The sequence below is a fragment of the Chrysemys picta genome, chromosome 3 (assembly GCF_011386835.1).
Source record: "Chrysemys picta bellii isolate R12L10 chromosome 3, ASM1138683v2, whole genome shotgun sequence".
NCBI lineage: Eukaryota > Metazoa > Chordata > Testudines > Emydidae > Chrysemys > Chrysemys picta.
The window spans coordinates 99,927,307-99,946,600 of NC_088793.1; the positions used below are offsets into that span (position 1 = coordinate 99,927,307).

Here is a 19,294-nt window from a genome sequence, read left to right on the forward strand (position 1 = left end):
TGGGGGGCTGGAGAAGGGGTAGGGGGTTCCAGGGGGGCAGTCAGGGCAGGGAGAAGGGGGGGTTAGATGGGTCAGGTGTTTGGGGGGGCAGTCAGGGGACAGGCAGCAGTTGGATAGGCATGGGAGTCCCAGGGGTTTGTCAGGGGACAGGTAGGGGGTGGGATCCTTGTTGGTAGTGGCCAAGGGAATGCTGGGAAATGTAGTTCTTTCCCTGCTCCAGGGCTGGTTCTATAGGCAGGGAGCTAACCAAGGAACTACAGCTCCCAGGGCCCCCTGTTGGTTCTCAGCTCCCATGCTGGATCCCTGCCGCCCCTGCAAATGGGCTGCCCCAAGCATGTGCTTGCTTTGCTGGTGCCTAGAGCCGCCCCTGGTTGTGGAAGGTAATTTTTCTCAGTTTGTTCCTGGAGGATGGAGACTAATTTACATGAGATGAAGGGGGGGGGGGGGAAAATTACTCTAACTACTACTCAATTCTCACAGGAAGTCACCCTTTACTCAGGGAGTGGAACTACCCACATTTCCTTCAGCATTAAATAATTCACTCAAATTAAAAAAAAAAAGGTGTGTTCTAATTTTATCTTTGCTAGAGAACATTACTAAACATAAAGGGGATACTGCATTAGACTCTGAGATTGAGATCAATCTCTCTCTCAATCTATTCAAAGAGTCCAGAAGTTAGCTGTCAATTTTAAGCATTCTTCCACTGATGTTTGTGAATACAACATCCTATAAGCAAAAATTGGCCTTCATTAGCAAATATCTGTCCCATAATGTAGCAACACAATAACTCCATATTTTATGCTGAGAAACCAGAGAACAGACAGACACTCGCTTTTGCCTCAAGGAAGTGAGCTTGTGTGCTGACTCAAAGAGAGTAAAGGCTAGCAGAGACTATTATATGAATTCTCAAATCTTTTGAGGCGTTCAAGTCTAACTGAAGCTGAGGAGACACTGGCGTATATCTTGTGATGCCAGTTGTTGAGGCTCTGATAGTCCATCTCTGCATGGAAGTACTGGATCAAGACATCAGAGGTGAAGGCATGAAAAAGAAACTATTTCTGAGCATTTTGATGGTATGAAATCAGAGAAAGGATAAAGAGTAGCCTGAATCCTGGATCCTGTGTTCAAGCTTCTCTTCTGCCCCCTCACAATCTCAAGATAATGTAAGAGCAGCTACACACAGGCCAGCAGAAGGAGAGCAAAACAGAAATAACTGTACAGGGAGAATAATACCAAAAGTATACAAAACCAATAAATAACATGATGCAGTTGCAAAAAAGGCTAATGTCATTCTGGGGAGTATTAACAGGAGTGTACTATGTAAGACCCAGGAGGAAATTGTCCCACTCTACTTAGCACTGATGAGGCCTCAGTGTCCAGTTTTGGGTGCTACACTGTAAGAAATATGTGGACAAATTAGAGAGAGTCCAGAGGATCACTAGAAAAATAATAAAAGGATTAGAAAACTTGACCTATGAGGAAAGGTACCAAAAAACAAACAAACAAACAAAAACCCTAGGCATGTTTAGCCTTGACGAGAGGACGGGAAGGGGGACCTGATAATAGTCTTCAACTATGTTACTGGCTGTTCTAAAGAGGATGGTGATCAATTGTTCTCTATGTCCTCTGAAGGTAGGACAAGAAGTAATCTGCAGCAAGGGAGATTTAGGTTAGATATTAGGAAAAGCTTTTTAATTATAAGGGTAGATAAGCACTGGAATAGACTTCCAAGGGAGGTTGCAGAATCCTTGCCCTTTAAAAAAAAAAAAATGAACACCTGTTAGGGATGACACTGGTCCTGCCTTAGCACAGGGACTGGACTAGATGACATTTCATGGTCCCTTCCATTCCTACGGTTTAGTGATTCTGTGAAAGTATCATTGGTGATTAAAACAATATAAGGATTTGGCCTCTGTTGTATACACTGAAATGAAGCTACAATACAGTAGATGAATTAAATTAGAAAACAAATAATTTGTCAATTTGTAATTTGGGATATAATAATTAGGATATGTATTATTAGAAACTAATTTAATAAGATTTAGAATCACCCTCAGCATGTCCAATCTTAATGACTCAGACACAAACCAGATAACTAACTGGGTCATTTAAGTAACTAAATAGTAATTCACTTACTGTAAAAAGCAGATAGCTTGATTCTAAGTTAAAGGTTATTTGCATTCTTGTGCTATATTTCCCCCCTCATATATGCAAGACATCTGCTGCTCAATAATCTTTTTTTCCTTTCAGAGAGGCAAATCAGCTCTTACCTGCTAATACAATTTTCTTGAGGGATTTTCAATTTCCCAGAAAAGCAAATTCTCTCATTAACATAATCAGCAAATGTGATGCTTTCTGTGTTACCACACACATTTTTTTCCTCCCTCCTTTAGCATTAGAAATTCATATCATTTAAAAAAACTAAACAAAACCAAAACCACACACATGCCTCAAAAGATATGATAATAGCAGTCTTTGGCCATTTGCTAAGAAGAGGATAATATGAAAAGAAAGTTAGTCTTCTATAGCTGCAGACATTTTGCACTTTGGCAGCTCAATGTACAGTTAAATGAGCTTGTATTACACTTAAAATACAGCAGTGGTTAACATCATAAGGATTGACATGACCATACAAAAATATTCAGTTGAGTGCTACATGTACTCTGCACTTTCAAATGAGATCTACAGATTAAAAAAACCATCACACAGGGGAAAAGTTATCAATGTCATTGCAAACAATCCAATGAGAAAAGTTTCGTAGGTTCTATGATATCAAAATATAGGAGCCTTTACTGTTGCTGAAAAACTGATTTGGGGAAAAGATGTTCCTGTGCATTTCACTGAGCTGAGCAAATTTCACTTTTGTGTCAGTTTACATAACATTTGTAAGCAAATTGCAACCACTCTTAAATGTAGATATTTAGATGTATATGAAGTTTTCATTGCAAATTTCCTCCAACATGACTACTAGAGGTAAATGTCTGTCCCCATTGAAGTCAATGGCAAAACTCCTGTTCATTTCAGTTGTTCCAAGATTTTACCTTTAATGAAAGCTGATTTTGAATTTTTGATATACATACTTCAGAAGGCGGGGAGTTAGTTACATAAATCATAGGGTATTTTTTTCTGTCACCTAATCAAATGACTATGCAACCAACTAACTAACTAACACAGCATGAATTTGCTATTTTGAATGTTATAATCAAAAATAAAAGCAAAATTTGAATTGTGGTAATATTTAAGCTCAAAATTCATTTCCCGCAAATGCGAATGCTAGTAAAGCATAACTGTCTGTGCCAAACAAATATGAATGGGTCATGCACATGGTCTAACTGAAATTCATTTTCAAACTCGAATGAATATTTTCGAGACAAAAAGTCCACTATTCTCTCACTTTAAGTTCTCAGCTTAACACTGCATGAGAGTTGTCTTGGCATTTAATAAAATGTGGGTTTGGTGTCAATGTACATTATACCACTTATAGTAATTGTACAGTGTATAAATGCACCCCAGAAAACAAAAGTGATTGTATTAGTTAAAAACTGAATATGGATAAATAAATAAAGAATATTAGAGTGTATAAAGAGCTTTTCTTTAAGGGTGAAATTCACAAAGCCCAGGTATTCAGGATCTGATGAAGTGCTGTACTGAGGGTTAATTCACATTCCCAAGTCATAGCCAGGAATACCACAACCTCCTATACTCTTTAAATTGCCCAGCTCCTCCTCGCTGGGCAAGTTCTGGAGCCAAAGGATCCATGTAAACACAGATCCATGACCCCTTCTTAGTCCACCCATGAAGTGATTTTCTGTGCCAAAGACCCACTTCCTGAACACACAGGGGTTGCAGGGCCAACCCTCTACAAGGACTCAGCCAACCAACATCCTATACGTGGCTTATATGGTGAGATAGGGCTAGGTGCCATAACCTGCTGTACCACAGATTAATTTCTCTCTAAGTGAAAACTGGTATCTACTAGAGTGGATCAGAAGTTTTCTGATAAAAAAATTCTATTGAATTTCAAAATTAAATAAATAAGCAAACCCCACATGCACACAGGGCAAAGTTAGAACTTTCAACTTTCTCCCCCACCTCCCTTTTTCTTAAACCAGGTCTAGCATCTTCCTTATTCCTTTCAAGGCTGAAGGAACAATGACGTCATGAAGGAGACAACCAATAAATGCCTATATTTTTAATACTATTTTTGTTCTGATTAAGTCCTGTCAAAGAACATGTAGAAATTGAATGGAATAGACTTTGAAGGACTCTTCAATGTCTTGTCCAAAATCACAATCCCAAATACATGCTGAGTACTTTGGACAGAGAGGGGGAAAGACACACAAAAATCACAGCTGAAGGAACTGAATGCATGTCACTTTAAAGAAACAATAAATTATATGGACAAGTTTGAAATGAGGATTATTTTGCTTTTACTATTTATAGATCAGAAAGCTGTTGAAGAAATTCACCTTGGCCAACATTTTGCTACATGGCAGACTGAAATGTATTTATCTTTAGGTAACTTAAGTGCTGGTCAAAGGTGTTAGAATGACAGCCTCCATGGAAGTGCAGGTCCCCCCACCACCAACTATCCCATAACTATGCCTCAAACTTGTTTTAGAGGGGAAACCTCCTACAGCTATAAAGGGAGCTGGTTCTCCATGCTCAGTCATTCCTATGCCTCTCTGACATTAACAAAAAAAGGGCACCAATGAATGCCAGAAGTCAGTTTGGCGATGAAGAGCCCTGTCCATTAGTAATGAGATTGCAACAATCTCATTTCACATAGACTACTGGATTGTTTTGAAATGGTAATAACATTTAAATACTGCTAGTCAAAATTACATCTGAACATTGAAAAAGGGTAAGGATCTTCTATTCTTTATATAATGTGGCTCTTGCTCTGATTGGGTCCTCTGTGTACTACTGGACTACAAAGAACAACGATAATTAGTCTCTTGTACCATCATGGCCAATTTCCCTTTAAACTTGTTTGCATTACTGCATTTATTTTTGGATAGAAGGCTATGCTTCAATTTACAAGCAGTTCCTTTGAGATCCCTGTGTAACTCAAGCCTGGAGGCATTATCTTAAATGATAGAATGCAGTCTCCGCTATTTGCCTTTTTCAGTATGAACAAACCATCTGTTTTCTCTCCTACACAAGTAATGCTGACAAAGGACATATATAACTGCTGTAATGTTATCTAAAAGGAAAACAACATTTGCTTGCTCCAAGCAACATAAATAATATGTTGAAAAGTATATGAACATCCACAGTATATGCATATGTAGAAATAGTAGTAATTTAACTAGTGTAGTGCCAAACTTGATGGTTTATATCAGTGGGAGTTCAAATTAGTCAGATTTTAGTACAGGCTGGCGAGGGAACAATCCTGCCCAGCTGTCCATTTTATTTTCCCCATAGGCACTCCTTGTACCTGCTACTGCTCTTTTAGAATTGGTTCTCTCTCCCAAACCTGTCCATTTAGACATCTCTGCAAAATGTGCCCGGTTTCAATGGGCGCAGTGGATACTGTAAGTCATTCACTCCAAAGAGGAAAAGACTCACTGAGAAGTAAGTTGAGTCATGATAGTGACAACAGAGACAGTGTCCTCACAATGATAACACCCTCCAGGTAAGGAAAAACTGTCCCCTATGTATTCTACACTCCAGCTTTAACTTATTTGGGCAATGGGACTTCCACAATTATTTTCTTACCCTCATCCCATCTATTTCCCTATTCTCCCTCTCACCCCCATCCCATCCTCCTCACCATATGGACAGAACGAGTTCTTATCTTTTTGCTTTCTCCCACCTAGCTGGCTCGCTTTCTCAGGATCCTCCTAATCTTTTAATTACAGAGAATAGCTGATTTCACTGCCTTTTACCTCATTTCACCACCACTGCTAGAGTCTAAACAAGGCACACAACTGACACCACTCAGTTCACAAGCTCCGCAAGACTGGACTTCCATTGGTCAAGTGCACCCCAAAATGCACTGCACACCTGTTGGAAATGAAATAAACCCCTGTATATATAAACCCCTTTCAATTTTTTCACAGTTTATTAAAAAACTAAAGTGCTAAATATATTTTTATCTTTAGCAGAATGAACAACAGAAGCAGCGTTGCTACCTAGATAATTACCTGGAAAAAGCTGAACTACATAATGTATACCTTTGAATCACAGGATTGTGCTACTGTGAATATTGTGTAAGTACCAAAATAACCACAAACCAAACCAAACCAACCTGTTAAAGGGTCTATTTCTGAGCTGTCACAGAAACTGGTCACATGTGCACACAAAACAGGACATCGTTAGCCTGTGAATTAAAAACAAAGACTCATTTATTTTTCAATAGTTTTCTTTTTGTTTGGTTTAAAAATTGCATGTGAAAGGAAAACCGATTCACTTGGACTCCTCTTCAGTGACCTGAGTGGCTCAGTCTACCTTTATTGTGTTTGAAAAAATAAAACTATTATTCAGTACCAGATGTGACAAAGTTCCTCCTCTATCTTGGTGGGTCCTGCACTTATTGGCGGATTTTCTTGCCTCAGAGATTCACCATGTGGGTTGGGGAACAGCCCAGAGACCTTCCCCTCTGGAAGAACTCCCAATAGACCTGGACTGTGGAGTTTGGGGGAACCCAGGCCCACCCTCTACTCCGGGTTCCAGCCCAGGGCCCTGTGGACTGCAGCTGTCTATAGTGCTTCCTGTAACAGCTGCATGACAGCTACAACTCCCTGGGCTACTTCCCCATGGCCTCCTCCAAACACCTTCCTTATTCTCACCACAGGACCTTCCTCCTGGTGTCTGATAATGCTTGTGCTCCTCAGTTCTCCAGCAGCACACCCACACCCTCTCGGCTCCTTGCACCTCTTGCTCCCAGCTCCTCACACTCGCACCACAAACTGAAGTGAGCTCCTTTTTAAAACCCAGGTGCCCCGATTAGCCTGCCTTAATTGATTCTAGCAGCTTCTTCTTAATTGGCTCCAGGTGTCCTAATTAGCCTGCCTGCCTTAACTGGTTCTAGCAGGTTCCTGATTACTCTAGTGCAGCCCCTGGTCTGGTCACTCAGGGAACAGAAAACTACTCATCCAGTGACCAGTATATTTGCCCTCTACCAGACTCCTGTACCCCACTGGTCTGGATCTGTCACACAAAGCATGGCCTCAAAGACATCTCCTTAGTCACAACGTTCTCTTAAAGGGCTCACTGCTCCCGTGGTACAGGGGAGCATATTGGAAAAGCATGGCCAGTGCTCCATCCTGCCCTAACTTTCATTGTCCAATAATAATTGAGAACCACAACAAAGATCAGACAGAAGAAGGAAAATTTACCAGAATGCCTGGAGTGTGACCACAACTCCTAAAAAGCCAACCTAATGGGATGGGAAGAGCATTGTGATGGAGTCACTCTCTGGTTTTCAGTGTTACAGCTTGTGACTGTGGCAGGGGTGTTGTTTTCTCCTCACTTGGAGAAAATAGCAAGAAAATGAAAAGTCACAAAATCTTAAAGTGAGATAATTCAAAATCATTCATTTTTGTGATTACTCCATTACTTTGAAATCAGAAGAGGCTGGAGACTGATTTTGGTTTCAGATCCTTAAGAAACCAGCAATTGAAGGAACTAGCCCAGCAGCTCCTTGCATTTCTTTCCCCTCATGAATGGTAGGCTGCTTACAAAAACAGTTTAAAGAAATGAGAGAGCAACAACTCCAGCGGGACCTATCCTCTCGTTGTTTTTCCTCCATACCTCTGCACATTCTAATGCACGCTGTCCTATAAATGCCTCAGTGTGATCCTGGTGATGCAATAATGGGGGAAACCAAGGACAGAGCGGAGAGGAGCCCTGTTTCAGGCAGGCTGGCCCTGGGGAGTGCTACAGAGATCCACCTGCTGTGTGAGAGTGAGAGAGCAATGCTAAAAAAGAACCTAAGGGAAAACTGCCAGAAAGGTGCAGGGCAGGGAAGAGATGAACCCATCCAAAGGCCTGAGAAAACAAGGTTTCTACTTTGCCCAGGAATAGCTGGGGTCCCAGTGCCAGAACAGAAAATGGAGGGAAAGCCTGCTGCTGAAGGGCAGGACAGGGGAGATGAACCCTCCCCACCAGTGGCTGAGAGACAAACAGCAGCGATGTCTCCTCCACAGACCTTGGAGACTGCAGGGCTAGAAAAGGGCTTAGCGGGGAGGGAGGCCTCCAGGAGCTGGCCAGTCTGCTAACAAGAGTAGGTTGCTGAGAAATCAGGCAGGTTTCCAGGGCCCTGGTTTTCCAGTGAAGAGAGAGTGTTGGCTCCCTGAACAGAGGTACAGGGAAGACTAGGACCCTAGGCATCCAGCACCTAGTGTAGCCAATTACTTCATTTTATCACTATTTATTCTGTGTTGTGTAATGTTATGATTAACTAACATGCTATGTCATATATGCTAAATAGATGTAAATTGTAGGATTATAGAAGTATAAGACTGATCAGTAGTCAGATGCAATAAGTATGCATTAAGTATCTATGAAGGGCTAAAACACAAGGCCCACAGGCTGAGGCCTGTAAGATGTCAGAGTAGCCATACTAGGCCATTGGCTTAAGAAAGACTTGACATAAGTAAGCAACCAAAGAATGACCCGATGCTACAAGATTACGCAAAAAGATGTACCAGTGGGTGGTATTGCAAAAAATTAACCATAAGAGTAATTTTGACTATAAGATACCCAATAGTCACATTTTTCTAACACATACAGATGCGCAGAGTGTTAAGTGTAGTCAGAATCACAAGATAAACGAGGGCTCCCAGATTGGGTAAAATGAGTTCCCTAGGGGAAAAATCCAGCAGGAACCATCCCTCTACTGATGATCAATTTACAAGCCATCCATCAAACCCAAAGAATATCGCTAAGGATGTGAGTATGAATATATCTGTAATTTGTGCACAAGTCTTTATAGGACTTCTATATGCTTGGGTAATCATAATCCTAATTAAACCTTTAATAAACCTTGTAAACCACAGTAGACCTTGTACTTGTGAAGGTCACTATCCTTTGTCTTTATGTGTTCCTAGAAACTCTAAGTCTGAAACAAGTAGCAGAGGTGACTTTCACTCTGTTGATCTTGAAACTGTAATCACAAGAGCTGAACCTACAATGGTGTAATACAACATTACTAAATTCACTTAAAATAAAATAGAATAGGCTACATTAGAGATGTGAATTGCATTGTTCATATGGGAAGAGACTTGGACTACAGGAGGCTGAGGGACACTGGAGGGGGCAGCTGAGTCTGGAATGGTAGGAGTAGCAGAATAAATACCCACCATTACAGGGTTGCCAGCTCTCATGAATTTATCGCAAGTCTTACAATATTTGGTGTTTTTGTTAAAAGCCCCGCTCCTGTCATTGGGAGGATCTCAGCTCTCATTGTGGGGAGGCGGGAGAGTAAATTCTTAGAATCATAGAATATTAGGGTTGGAAGAGACCTCAGGAGGTCATCTAGTCCAATCCCCTGCTCAAAGCAGGACCAACACCAACTAAATCATCCCAGCCAGGGCTTTGTCAAGCCAGGCCTTAAGGCTGGAGATTCCACCACCTCCTTAGGTAACCCATTCCAGTGCTTCATCACCCTCCTAGTGAAATAGTGTTTCCTGATAACCAACCTAGACCTCCCCCATAGCAACTTGAGACCGTTGTTTCTTGTTCTGTCATCTGCCACCACTGAGAACAGCCGAGATCCATCCTATTTGGAACCTCCCTTCAGGTAGTTGAAGGTTGCTATCAAATCCCCACTCACTCTTCTCTTCTGCAGACTAAATAACCCCAGTTCCCTCAGCCTCTCCTCGTAAGTCATGTGCCCCAGCCCCCTAATCCTTTTCATTGCCCTTCGCTGGACTCTCTCCAATTTGTCCACATCCTTTCTGTAATGGGGGGGACCAAAACTGGACACAATACTCCAGGTGTGGCCTCACCAGTGCTGAATAGAGGGGAATAATCACTTCCCTCGATCTGCTGGCAATGCTCCTACTACTACAGTCCAATATGCCATTGGCCTTCTTGGCAACAAGGGCATACTGCTACCTCATATCCAGCTTCTCGTCCACTGTAATCCCCAGGTCCTTTTCTGCAGAACTGCTGCTTAGCCAGTCGGTCCCCAGCCTTCCTAAGTGCAAGACTCTGCACTTGTCCTTGTTGAACCTCCTCAGATCTCTTTTGGCCCAATCCTCCAATTTGTCTAGGTCACTCTGGACCTTATTCTTACCTTCCAGCATATCTACCTCTCCCCCCCCCCCATTTTAGTGTCATCTGCGAACTTGCTAAGGGTGCAATTAATCCCATCATCCAGACGTTGAACAAAACTGGTCCCAGGACTGACCCCTGGGGCACTCCGCTTGAAACCAACTAGACGTCGAGCCATTGATCACTACCCGTTGAGCCCGACAATCTAGCCAGCTTTCTATTCACCTTATAGTCCTTTCATCTAATCCATACTTTTAACCTGCTGGCAAGAATACTTTGCTAAAGTTAAGATACATCACATCCACGGCTTCCCCCTTTTCCTCAGAACCAGTTATCTAATCATAGAAGGCAATCAGGTTGGTCTTGACTTACCCTTGGTGAATCCATGTTGACTGTTCCTGATCACCTTCCTCTCCTCCAAGTGCTTCTAAATGGATTCCTTGAGGACCTTAGCCCTCATGGTTGCACAGAAAAGCTTGAAAACCTGATCTGCACACATAGGGGTGCTGAAAATAGGGGTGCTGCTTGAGGTAGTAACAACAACCCAAATACATGGTTTCCGCCTTCAGCACCCCCACTATAAAAACTGTTCCAGCACCACTGCCTGAACATAAGCTAAAGACTCAGAAACCAGAAGATAAGGGGGAACCCATGATTTTTAGGGCCTGATTTATAAATTTAGGAATCCTTAGCATTGGCAATATTGGACTTAGCAGAACCAGGGCTGTCTGGAAGACCGTAGGTTCAGGAATATGAACATCTGGGACACCAACTCCACTCAGTGTGAGCCAGAGTGCTGACCTGTCACCTGAAACAAAAACCACTTTGACGTTGATATACGCCACATGAAGCGGGTGGTTAAATTCTCAGTGCAGCTCAGCCAGAAACTGGAGGGGAAGGACAGCATCCATTGTCCACTACCCAGAAGTGAAACCTGATTGCTGTGGAAGCTGTTAAGGAGCAGCTGCACTCTACCAAGCAGAATGTGAGTGAAGATCTTTCCTTAGAGGCAAAGCTCTGCAGTAGCGTGGAAATGCTTTGTTGCAGTGGGAACCCCAAGGGGCTTTCTGGCTCACTTAACCAGAATGCTGCCTACACTCCCGGGGAGTGAATACCCTAGTGGGAGCTCTACCATCCTTTTGCAGGACCCCTCCAGACTTGTCCAGCTTCACTGGCTGGTGAGACAAGAGGATGGTCTCATCTTGTATCTTTTGGGGATGCTCACACCAAAAGCAAGTGCTAGCTTTATACAATGCTTTATGCTTCCCAACTGCACTGTGTATAGGAGTGAAAGACTCCTGGCTCATCTCCACTGGACCCGACACAATCTGAGCATCTGTGGTATTTTAAAGAGGTGGTTCTTTTTGCTAGCTATTTTGTGTTTTCTGCAGATGGAAAATCATGCTGGCGGGGAAATTTGGCTTCTTCTTTTGCCTTCTCATATGCATTCTTAAAGATTCTTTTTCTCCTGATCAAACTTTTGATTGAGCCTGTTGTGATGCTGTTTGCCATATAACGGGTCAGACTGTCACATGGGGCTACAGGTTTCTTTAGATGGCTAGTCAACCTGGGAGGTAAAGTGCAATGTGGCAAATTTCTAGTGCATCAAGAGGAGATGGGAAAAATCTGTAGGAGCAGTAACAATTACTCCATTTTATATGCCCTGGAAGCTCCGCTATATTTTGATGATTGGTTTTGTTTCTCTCCTTTATGTTCCATTTGAATGATTTCATATTGGAGTGGGTAACAGTCCATGATATTTGACTGGGAGGATTATTGGCTGGAAATGGTTTTCCAAGCTTAAGATACGGAAATAATAATAAAATGATATAGAACAGGGAGGGCTGCATGGGTGACTAATACAGGCAATGTAACAAACACCAGAACTTGCTGTCCTGTGGGCAGCAGCTACCTGTTGCTTCTGATATTAGTTTATTGCACATAACAGTCTTTTTCAAAAACCATACATCATGCTGAGACCGTGATTTAGAAAAAGCTGGCAGGAGCATATAATGCTGGATGGATTTTGCCACTCAAACTACATGTGGGTAATAGCTGGTAGTGGGTAATATGTAGTGTTTGGCCTTTATATAAATGAATGAATATTACACTAGAATGTTGATTGGTAAGAACTTTACTTCCATTAAGCAGTAGGAATTGTTTCTTGCTGTTTGGGGCAAAAAGGTTTTACATAATTAGAGTTGTAATTAGAAATGCCAGCCCTAATTACCCGTTACCTACTTCTGTTTGAGGACTGTAGAAAAAATATTCACTTCTGACAGCTATTTCCACCCTCTAATTACTAGTGAGAAGGTTTGGACAGAAAACAGAGTCTAGATCATCTAGTAATAGGAAAGCCAATTAAAAGAAAAAGCAAGCCATTACTTCAGTTCTCTGGGTGATTCATTGAATTATTGTGATGTCATTATCATCACACACATTATATTCCTTCCAGTTTATTGGTAGTGTAGGGCCTGATTCTCATTTACACTGAGGCCCCTTTACCCTGCTCGGTCAGTTTAAAGGAGCCCTGCAGTAGGAATAAATTGCAGTGTAAAGGGACCTTTGAGCTAATGTGAATCAGGTTCCAAGTCTTCAAAAACACTGGGTATCCCGTCACCACCCAGCCATAAGGATAGGAAAGAGTATGTCAGAATGAATTCGGCTCTTTGGGTCACTTGCCTTGACATGCATGTCCATGGGGTTTGTCATTTCCCCTTGACTCAACAGATCATTCTGACACCCATGAAAGCTAATTAACATGAATTGCCCACAGACATTATTTTTAAAGCAGCTAGTCCAAAGCAGAGCTCAATCTCCCACCCCCACATAAAGCACTGCAGGCATTAACTGAGGACAGCATTGTGGAAGCATTTCTGAAGTCTGCCCCTCCAGCAGAGATAACACGATATGTTAGCACTGGTATCACACTGGTTGATCTCATGCATGAGCATGGGGGCATACGACATGTCCACATAATACTGTTGCTGTACTCTGGGCTAGTATTAAAAGTGGCACATCAGCTACTGTGAAAGCAGAGCTCTCCATTGATATTATGGTATCTTCCAAGATACACCCATTTATAATATTACAGCTTTAAGGTATTGCAAATGTTATATTTGACAACTATTGGGCTGCGGATCTTCAATAAGTACAATAAGACCAAGAATTAAGGTAAATGGTGATAATCAACAATGATATGTCCAAAATGTAACATTTTGCATCCTTTAAAAATAAATCCTCCAAAGCAGGTCTCACAAAGAGACCATGTCTCTTTCTCTCCAAAAGCTGGAGGAAGGGGAGGAGGATGTAATTTCATGTTGTGCCTAAGGCTAGCTAAATCTTTAATCTATCCATCCATAGATGTATTGTACAGTTTGAAATAACTACTCCCTTAGCTCCATATTACCACAAACTGCCTGCAAGAACTGTCTGTCAAGTGAACCACATCAAAAGTCAGACCCTCATTAGACACATACTAGTGTGAGCATCTCACACCAGGTAAAGTAGGGAGCTGTCTTCCCTTTTATTCTTTGCTTTATAAGGCTGAAGTGTATTCCAATATATTTTCAGCAATGGCCCACATAACTGAATGATGTCTGTTTGCCCAGAGAAGGAATAAAAATGGCTGATGGATATCTGGGATTTAATATTTCCATTTTTCTTCCAAATACTAATATTTACTTGGGGTTAAATTTTCATTTCTTCTTCTTCAACAACACAGACATATGAAAAAGATCAGCATATCTGTTATTTCAGTTCCTGGATGATGAAAACACTGCAAGAAGTGCAAATCTCATGTTGTTTTTGTTCCAGTAACAGCTCTTCTAGGTATTAAAAATAGGCAAAACACACAGACAGTTGCTATCCCTAGGCTGCCTGGTATGTTTCAAACAATAACCCACTTCCCGTCCACTAGGGTTTTAAGGCTGAAGTTGGAAAACTATTTCTTTCTGGGGGCCAGACTGAAACCAAAGCTCTGTTCCAAAAGTACAGTCCAGAGCAGATATCCTGCCTTCCTAATGCACAAAATTTATTTTCTTCTGCTTCCCATCTCCACAGCTGACTATGGCTAACCTAGTATTAACCTTTACCCCCTCCAGCTCTGATCTCTTGGACATGTTCATATTTACCAGTATTTTTCAGGACTGCCAGTGAGTCGTACACAACATTCATGTGAGAACAAAACACAACTGAAAAATTAGGAAAGGACCATTATACAAAAAAAGGAGGATCGGTGGAAAAGTAAAACAAACATGCTGTTTCAGGGGACTAGCAATGCAATACAGAGACCTTCACCTAGAACTTAATGGTGTGCCATTATTACTAAGGTTGGTCAAATTAATTCTGAATAATATCCAGTGTGAAATTAGGTCTTTCCCCCCTGTTCATTGAATATTTGTGAATTCATCCCACTTTTCACTCATGTATTTGATATTTTTAACAATTTACCAGATAGTTTGATTAAACAATTTTCACCCTATGGAATGTCTGCAAACTGTTCACTTTTAATATTCACTAGTTATTATTCATCATTTGTGGTGTGTGATTGTTCACCTAAACTGAGATTTTCAAAAGAGCCCAAGGAAGTTAACTGAACGTCAGGGGAATTTCAGCACCTAACTCATCAGGATCCTTTGAAAATCCCAACCCCAACCTAATGGTGGTGTTTTTCCCCCTGATTAGATGACTGAAACCTTCTAAGCAAGAGAATAATAAAAGCAAATAATAAATACTCTTGTTAATCCACAAATACCCTTCTCTGGGTATATGTGGAGATACGAAGAATAAACATTTCCAAACATTTGTGAGATCAAAACCCTGTTTTCACAAATATTTGCACAAAAGTAAAAAAAAAAAATCCGATCAAATTTCAAATGAATGGTTGTCAATAGTGTTTGGCAGCAACCAACCAGCTTTAGTTACTACCATCCAACAGCTACAGAATACTATATGGTGTGTGGCAAGGCACCTCCTTTGACTCGCTTGGCTCAGTGTTTCCCCCTCTGGTGATGGATTGGAAGGCTACAGTAAAATCAGTCCCACTCCAGAGAGTTTTTATTCATCACTAGGGTTTTATTTTCTAATATTTACAAAGTGGGCCTTCTCACTGCTGCCATTAATGCTTCTGCAGTTTGTCTGTCACCTCTTCCATCAAAAGAGGGGCTTTTAAAGGCCACTGGCAACTCTTAATTGGACTTAGGTGTCCCTAGTTGACCTGATGTAACTTTTTTAACTCATAGGGAAAAGGGCCTTTAGAATTCTGGGGCTAAAATCCCTGTCTTCCATCACTCTCTGGTGGCCCGCCCACTTCCCGGAACCCAACAGGACCACTCTCTGGTGGCTGTCCAGTCTGACTTTGTCACAGGGAGCCTATGTGAAATTAATTGGCAGACCAGTTCAGTATCTTTGCAAAATTCCCAACAAAAAGGATTACAATTGAATGAGTATAGAATCTGAACTGCGCTCTTATCTTGAGGGTTGTTCTCTCATGGTTGAAGCAGATTGACAGGACAGTGTCCAGAAGCTACTACTGCACTGAAAATTGATCTATCGTCCGGCACCTTTCACAAGTACTAAATATAACTAAAAAAATTACAGACCAGTTTCTGCCAACCATACATAAAGTAGTATCTTATAGTAGTTAGCTATCACTCCACAGGAGAAAGGGTGCCAGAATCTGGCACTAAAGAAGCAGATCACCTTGATTTTGGTAAATACTTGTAACAGGAGAGCCTTCTTTCTTCAGTAACCATTCCTAAAATAGATAAAGTTAGTACTCCTTTAAGGAACAAGAGCTAATTTCAGTCTCATCATTATTCATGTAATACTCTCTCTCATTTTTGATGAGGAAGGATATCCTCTTAAATGAGTTTTGAATCTCTGTGAGTATTTTCCTGTTAAATACGGCAGTCTGAGCAAGTAACCCAAATTCCTAATTCTTCTTGTGTGGCATTTTCGTATAACATCTTGATAATGAGTTTTTTTCTTTTAACTGTGGCTTTGATTTATGGCATACTCAGTGTGACTAAGAATGTTAATTAATTCTGACTTGATCAAATATACATGTGTGACTCACATACTGTATCTAAATTTAAAGCAACTATAAACCACATTGCAATACTCATGTAAATCTTTGGCATTTCTTTGATGCATACAGTTAGAGATGGACTGAACTGATACTGAAAAGTTCACTTGACTGAATATGAGGATGCCTTTTGTTTCTAAATTAAGCACGTTGAAAGGCTTAATTTAAATTATATATATTTGATTCACATACAGTAGACAAGAATATAAAGTAGATTAATATTTAGTTAGGAATAGGATAGGAATGTTGATTTGTGTGCTGCCTGTACTGCTCTTGATTTTTGGAACAATACTAATCCATAAAACCAGGGAATGCAGATTAAATCAGGCCTGTTTTGATAGAAAGTCTATTTTAATGTGAAAGAAAAAAAGAGGAAGATTGTAATTATGAAGGAATACCTTTTGTCTGCAATCGTTTTGTAGTGACTATTACATAGAAATAAACAGCAGAGCCCATAATACGTGTCTGATGCAAATGGAGTGCTGGTAAGAAACTGGCTTTTATTTCCTGGCCCCAGTCACATGATCTGGGTCAATACCCCTGTCATGCAATAGGGGTCAGTATGCACTTCCATGGCTACTGTTATTTCAGTTTTATAGTGTTTGTATCAAGAGGACTTCCCCGGCAAGATTTGGACAAAAGTAATTAGCTGTGAGTCACACACACGGACTGGAAACTTGATTTACAGGCACAAGCTCTTTATTATTCTTATTTATTATTTGTATTACCATAGCACCTAGGAGCCTTTGTCATAGACTTTGTAAATACTATTTTAATTGTGTAAGTGTTGCACAACCTTACTTTGACCCTAGATGTCTGATCTGCAACCAATACTATTAATAAAGTTTCATGCAACAATATAAAAACATTTAAGAAAAAACTGACTAAACCTGTATTTTCCCTTATGTTTCTTTGCCTCTTAAACAATCCTTTACATAGCATTTGAACAGAAAAATTAACCCCTCACCTTATTTATTTCTAGGGAAAAGCTGTTACAACCATTTCTAGTGTTCCAACTTGCAGTGATCCTGGGATTTTAGATCTGAGTTTGAGACAGATATGAATTTGGTGGTTTCAGGTTTCTTTGTTTGTGGTAACGAAATGCTAAAAAACCCTGTCCTACTAAAGAAGAAATTCTGAAAGTAGGCTTGTGCAGCATGGTATAAGTCATGCTAAGAGTGTGGCTCATTGTCCTTTGTGCCTGTAGTAGCTTGACCACACAGAGGGTTTAGTTCATTACTGCCTATGAACTCATGGACCTGGTTGTTTAGCAGTAGAGGCTCATGTTTTTAGATGCAAGTCACAGGTCCCACCAAGGCTGAACCATTTCAATGGCATAAGTCAGATGGCATTAGGTTGAATTTGAAAAGGCCTCTATAGATATGTCTACATGGCAATAAAAGACCCATGGCAGAGTCCCAAAGCCCAGGTCAGCTGACTAAGGTTTGTCAGGCTGGGCTGTGGGGCTCAAAATAGCAGTATAGGTGTTCGGACTCAGGCTGGCTGGAGCTAGGCTCTAAAATGCTCCCCCCTCGCAGGTTCTCAGAGCCTGGACTCCAGCCCGAGTCCGAACATCTATACTGCTATTTTTAGCACCACCACCCAAGCCCTGCGAGCCCAAATCAGCTGACCCAGACTCAGACTCACTGTCACAGATTTTTTTTTTTAATGAAGTGTAGCTACACCCTCTATGATCCAAGTGTTGTTTTAGGCTGATGACTGAGATCATCTTTATCTGCTGATAAATCTGAAGGACTACTATATTTTGCTGTATTTAGAAATTCCAGAACTTCATCTGTTTTTGGTAGGACATATTTGTCTTTAATTGCAATGTCACTCAATTTTCCACAGAAGCTAGATTCTCAGTTTGGCTTCAGGGACTCATGGCACTTCAGATCATTTCATTATTTCATCAACCAATGCTCTAGTTGTTCACCCATCATTTTCCATATGACTAGATGATCTTTGGTCATTTTGATCCTTCTGTGATGCTATGGGGTCAACCTGAAGTTTTTCAATGGTGTGCATTGCAATTTTTGTTTGACATATTTTATCATTACAAATATTCTAAAATTTTTGAAGCTGTGGTAACAATTTCATGTCCATATCCTCATTAACAGATTCAATAATCAACTTCTTTTGTATTAACTTCCTTCCAGCTGAATTATGTATCTTCCTATTATTATCTGTTTGGTTATTTGTAGAGCCATGAAATCATGGTGAAACATTTCTCAAAATTTCATATTAATATTTTTATGTGTAATTTCAAACAGAGTGAGTAAAAACTTATTTAATATAGCTGTCTCTATTTAAATCTTATTTTAATTTTGTTTCCCCAGATCCCTGTTATAGGACTAGTACACTGTTATATTACAAATCTTGAATGAAATATATCTGTACTTCTAAGAGTCATCAGCATAGTATAAGTCACCTACATTTGCTAATAACCACCATGTGTCTGGCACTGCTATATGTGTTTTTATTTCAATGTTAATATGGGTGCTTTCAAAACTTCCTTCAGTTCTCTCTAATTAAATATTTCCTTGTTTTTACTTTAGTCAGCTTAGCTCCTTTTATTCCAAAGATTTTTTTCTTTACATTTTTGTTCAGGTACCATTTTGTAAGTGAGCATTGATTACAATGGAGAAGCAAACTGATCTGAATTAGTTAGGGCTCCAGAGGAGCTGAATATTTATTTTGGCTAAAATGATCCTTCAACAACAGAGGCCAGACAAAAAAATTCTACTTTTCCTTTAGTCCCAACTATTATCTTCTTGCTTGTTCTTTCATTCTCCTTCCCCACATGTTTTGCAGCCTCCTCCTATTCTTCCTTCCCTCGTTCTCATACGGTTTCCAACTCCCTTATACCTGATCACCAAGGCCCCATCTTGCAAAAAGTTCAGTGTGGGTAGACGCCAGAGCCCATGAGGAGCACTGTTGACTTCTTTGCAAAATCTGGGCTCCAATCATGATATACGAGGG

The 19,294-nt window shown here is 40.6% G+C and overlaps 1 long non-coding RNA gene across 1 annotated transcript in view; it reads right to left on the bottom strand.

Moving 5' to 3' along the window:
- LOC122173570 (uncharacterized) overlaps positions 1-19,294 on the bottom strand; it is a 32,020-nt gene that overhangs the window by 10,992 nt on the left and 1,734 nt on the right. Inside the window, exon 2 of the long non-coding RNA XR_006174146.2 lies at positions 6,254-6,325. This is a non-coding gene — a long non-coding RNA (uncharacterized LOC122173570). The remainder of the gene's footprint in view (positions 1-6,253; positions 6,326-19,294) is intronic.